The 5,841-nt window shown below is 34.4% G+C and overlaps 1 pseudogene; it reads left to right on the forward strand.

Moving 5' to 3' along the window:
- The first annotated feature begins 249 nt into the window (after positions 1 to 249).
- On the forward strand, positions 250 to 425 carry LOC120891242 (small nucleolar RNA U3; annotated as a pseudogene).
- The last annotated feature ends 5,416 nt before the right edge of the window (positions 426 to 5,841 follow it).

Genomic DNA, 5,841 nt, shown 5'->3' on the forward strand with positions numbered 1-5,841 from the left:
CTGTGACTTGCTTTTGTTATTTTAAAATTCTATACCCCCAAACCTAACATGTTAAGGAACATTTAAAAGAATATGGGGGCTGAGGATGTGGCTGAAGCCATAATGCACTCGCCTGGCATGCTCGGGGCGCTGGGTTCGATCCTTAGCACCTCATAAAAATAAAATAAAGATGTTGTGTCCACCGAAAACTGAAAAATAAATATTAAAAAAATTCTCTCTCTCTCTAAAAAAAAAGAATATGGACTGCTAAAGACTGTACTTTCAGGGATCATTTCTATAGTTCATTATTAGAAAAATAAAGGCTGCTAGATTAAGGGAAGTAATCAGGTATCAGACCTACTTCTTGGCAGGACCGTGGAACAAAATCTTGATGAAGGCCTCACAGAAGCATATTTCTCACTGTGTGCCAGAAAGTACCTATCTGATTGCCCAGGAAATAAATGCAGTAGTAGCTCCATAACTTTTTAGTCATTAAATGGTGGTTGAAGTTCTGTTAAATCAAAAATAAAATGTTTCTCCATATCCCTGCAAAGATTATTTCTATAGTTGAAAACTCAATTTTAAGCTACTATACTATGACAAAAATCATAATTATACATATTTTGACCTTTTCTTCAACTTCCTTTGTGGTTCTAAGTACTGGATGCTTGCTCTAATCACCAGTTTTCATGATTTTTTGCATGTATATACCATTCTTGTCCATTTATAATTATTTTGTTTCTTAGTTTGTCTGTGACATTCTATGCCAATATGTTAGTTAAAATACTTTTCAGATGGGTGTTTTTGAATACTCTGTGGGTGTTCAGGAGAATAAAGAGACAGGCAATCCAGTTTCTCTTATATAATCACCTGACTCTCAGAAATTCTGCGTCTGTTGAAATAATTTCTTATGGTTGGAAATGGTTCATTCTACAATATTCAAAACATCACTTTCTCTCCCTATTACCCCTGAAAAAATTCAGAAATTCACAGTCTGAAACCAAATCTTGATGGTAAATCAATTTACTTAAGAAATATAATAACCTATTTTTCCAGAGGGTGGAGTTATGGTTATAATAAGAATAAAAAGCTTTTGAATATCAAAACGCTTCTCCAAAATCAGTTTTGATTTTTTTAGGAATATGTGAATCATCAGCTTTTGATTAAATTCCCCTAAGAATGTGGCATATATTTCACAAAAAAGCAAAAATGCTTGCAAAATCATGTTTCAGCTTTTATTGAATAACCCTGATTGTTCAAAAAGAGAGAAGCTGTTGATGAACAAGAAAGGTTACTTTACATTCTTCATAGAATTATCTGGAAAAGTTGAAGAAATTGGCTCATAAGCCATTATTTTCTTTTGCTATACACATATGAGATATATTACTCATTCTTTATTCTTTGTCCTTTCCCCTTCCCAGTTTGCTCCTGTGGGATTTCTAAAGATCCTCTAATAAAACAATAACAACTACAGCCACTTCTATTCATATATTAACTACTTACTATGCATTTAGCATTTTCTTATATTTTATCATTAATTAAATTGCTGTTTTTCTCCTCAATGTTCTGAGGTAGGTATTAATAGTTTCCCATTTTACAGAAGAACAAAACAAAGATCAAGAGAGGTTAAATAACTTGCACATGCTCACAAAAATTGCTGCTCTTGTATTGACACCCAGGTGTATTAAGACAAGTGCTAAACCATTCTTTAATAGTCTTACAAAAGTAAAGTAGTGAAATTACCCTGATCTCTACATGATTGGAAGGTAGGTAATATTCTCAATAGCTGAATATGCTTATCACTTGCTCAAGGTATATAAAACTATAAAGAAAATAAGCAACAGTGAGCATTGTGTGTAGCACTAGTAGGATTTCTTAGGGAAAACTAGGGACAACCAGATTAACACCTATATCAGCTGAATCATCACCGTATAGCACATGTTATGGGCAGATCACTGACGTACTAAAAAAAACCCACTTTTTTAAAAAAACAGAATATTTTAAACCCCTCATTAATACATTCCTGTATTGTAATATGTTTTAGTCCACTTGAGTTGCTATACCAAAATACCAAGACTTGGTGGCTAATAAACAACAGAAATTTATTTCTCAAAGTTCAGAAGGCTACCAAGTCCAGGATAAAGGCATCAGTAGATTCAATATCTAGCAAACCCTGCTTCCTAGACAATCCATCTTCTTTTTAATGTTTTATTAGTACATTATAATTATTCATAACAGTGGGATTCACTTTGATATATTCATATATGCGCATAACAATTTGCTTCATTTCATTCCCCAGCACTTCCCCTTTGCCTCCCCTTGATCCCTTTCCTCTATAGACAGCTATCTATTCACTGTAACCTCACATGGCAGAAATGGACAAGGAATGTCTTTAGGGTTTCCTTTACAAAGGCAACATCCCCTTCATGAGGGCACTGCTCTCAGGATCTAAATCACCTCTGAAAGGCCCCGTGTCCTAATACTATCATCTTTGTAATTAAGATTTGAACATATGAATTTGGGGTAGTAACATCCATTCTAATGCACCATATTTGTGCAGTTTATATTAGGGTTTATTTGTTGCAAGGAAATCACAAAAGCTAGAGAGAGTCATTTTCTCCATAGAATATACTCCTAAACTGTGACTAAGAACTCAGAATTGGAAATATACTTATGTTACCATCAGATATTCAAAAACAGAAAAGAGTTATGGAAAATGCTACAAAATAAGACCTGTGTTTTCCTAATGCTCTTTGAATATAACCAGTTGTATGATCAATTATAAATCATTTATCATTTCTAGGTCTCCAAATTTTTAACCATCAAATAGGGATATAAATATTCCTGCTCTGCCCTTCCCTGCCCTGACATACCTAAAACCTGATCACTTGGTTACCGAACAAGCTGCCTATAGGGTGATACAGCTTAATGAGAATGCTTATTTTTCAAGTTCTCACTTGGTCCACTCTAATACTTAACAGGAGCTTAAATAGGTGGTATATACAATAACAGAAATGACTTTGTAAACAAACACTTAATGATTCCCAGCCAGAAAATGAGTATGATTTTATGACAAGAGCACAATCATCAAGGGACACAAATAAATCGATAGGAAATGTGAAACTCAAGTCAGGAATTTCTTGTCAACTCTCTGGGGTATAGGCAATGGGCTTATGAAAAACTCAAAAGGAATAAAGAAATCCCATCTGACATTTAGTTCAGACTTTATTAGTGAACATTTTTCACTTAGGATATTCAAATGTAAATTCCAGACTGCAGTTTCCTTCTTACTGTCAATGAATTCTGGTTATTGCCCAATTTATCATTAGCAACCATAATAATGCCAACCCCAGAGTCTTCAAGAGATGGTAAACTCACTACTCTCATGTGATTTGGCATTATGGGTCTAGCCAAGTTATAAGCTGAAATATACAGTTGGCATTCTGGACTTGCTCTGGCAAATGGCAATTCTCCTGTGGACAGATCTAAGGCCTGGTATATTGCATTTTTTCACTTACCAGGGATATTTAATTACTAGCAATGCTCTCATGTGTTAGAAAGCAAGTGAAACTCTTAGAAATGGCACATAGATAGGATTCTCTTTTCTCTAGTAGTGAACACTCACATCCTGCCTACTGCCTTGTCTCATTCAGTTTTGCCATTAGGCCTCTGCTTAGGAAACACTTTCACATAGACCCAGAGTAGACTAGAAGAACTTAGAAGTGGGTATAAAGATGAAAAAGAGGAAGGAGAAGGAAATGAAATTTTATTTCAGATATTCCACATATTTTTCCAGGCCGATTGTTCCCTAAGCTGGTCTCTTTCCCAGGCCTGTTACCATGAAATTCCTGGAAAATCTGTAAATCTATGCACTTTTAATTAATCCCTTATGAATACATTAATTAAAGAGAAATATGATAGTTTGAGAAACCTATAGTTACTGGGACTTTCCAGAATTATCTATTGATCACATAATGGAGACCGTGTCAGTCTAAAGATCCTGAGAACTACCAGACCACCAGAAACTGTCTTGAAATCACCAGACTGATATACATTCCTACATACCTTCTCATACCTACCCCTCAAGTATCCTTTAAAAGAGGAGCTGGGAACTCTCAAAATATGTCTCTCTCAAGATGGCCACATTCTCCCTTGAATGTGTATCTACTTTCCTTAATAAACCTCTGTCTAGGTCTCTGACTGACACATGCTGAAATTCTTTTACACTAGATATGTCAAGACCCTGCTAGTCCTAAGATAATATCCTCCTTTCTTTCTGGGAATTCTTTGGAAACTTCTCTGGAGACACCTCCTCTCCAGTGACTATTTACAATAGTTCTGTCACTGAACTACAAATAGTTCCATGTAATAAGAATCTGAGGAGCAGCTGACTATCCTATCTACTGAGTACTGTCTGATGACATTTGATGAAGTCAGAAGTCTTGCTATGTTGGTGTGGAACTACCAAGGCTAAAGAGACTCTTTTTTAAAAAAATGAAAACATTAGGTGTTAAAATCTTGAAGTCCCTAATGAAATTTCTTGACTCAAAAGATGAAATATGTCTGAAATTCCATTTAAGTATCATAATCTTCTTTACTAAAACAGTGACATACTTTTGTCCTAGAAAATCTGTATGTGTCTCTGTATAGGTGTGAGTCTATGTACATAATTCAGTATGATACATTAAATTAAGACAAATCCTAGATCAATAACACAGTGTATTACTTCACAAATCAAACTGTTGATTTAAACTTTCTCATATAACCAAACCTCAAAAACCTCACCCAAGCATTAGAAATCATTTTTCTCCAATTATTTGGCACAATTCTTTGAAATGATTACTAAGCTACATATGTGAAGACAAACAATGTACATTAATGACATATTGCTATTTATATCATTCTCCTGAATTTATTTTCCAGAACTCCAGTAGGTATTTAATTACAATATTTCCATATTATCATTCAAAGTGCCTTACACAAATCAACTGCTACTGCCTTCAGAGCTAAAGACTGCCATGAAGGATGGTAGGGACATATGTCTCTTTGAGTTAACTTTCTTGGGATTTTGATATTTGCGTTAGAATATTACCCCCCAATGCCTCTGATCTGTATAAAGCTAATTATATGCTACTATTAAAGCAGATTGCAAGAGACGTTGACAGTTGGAAAGGCCTAATGACCAGCTGGGTGGGAAAATTTCATGTTGTCAAAATGGTAAGATTGCCAGGATTTTTACATGCCATTTATTTGCTACAAACATGAATACCTACCTAACTCTTGTTTTAAAATAAACTTAGCCAGTTAAATAATCACATTTGGAGTATGAGAGAACCCCAAAGGCTAAGAGGTATATTCCATATTTTGAGAGTTGTAATCCTTCACTACCTAAATTCATGCTGAATTAAAGAATTTTTTGCCTCAAACTTATTAAAATGCAATGTACAAAAATAAGGAGAGACATCTTCTAATATAGTCACTGTGCATGAAATACTGAAAAATGAGCCTATGATTCAAGGACAAAAATCAAATGTTATATGATGTCTTGTAGCCTTCCCTACCCCAATAGTTGAAGGAACATTTTAACTAGTTGTGACAACAAAATAATAATACCATTCACATACTGCTTCTTATTTTAACTATTTTTTAGATATTATCTTATTTGTCTTCATAACAGTTCGGTGATATGGGGATTTTAGACCTAGACTCCTTTCACTGATAACAGAATGCATTTCATTGGGATAAAAAAAAATAACCATTTTGTATCTTCTCTCTCCTCAAAATTTTTAACTTTTTGCCCCACTGACCCCTTCAATCATCTCACTGTATTCTTAAAAAATATTACTTCAATCAGTAGACCCA

Source organism: Ictidomys tridecemlineatus, chromosome X (genome assembly GCF_052094955.1).
Source record: "Ictidomys tridecemlineatus isolate mIctTri1 chromosome X, mIctTri1.hap1, whole genome shotgun sequence".
NCBI classification, from domain to species: domain Eukaryota; kingdom Metazoa; phylum Chordata; class Mammalia; order Rodentia; family Sciuridae; genus Ictidomys; species Ictidomys tridecemlineatus.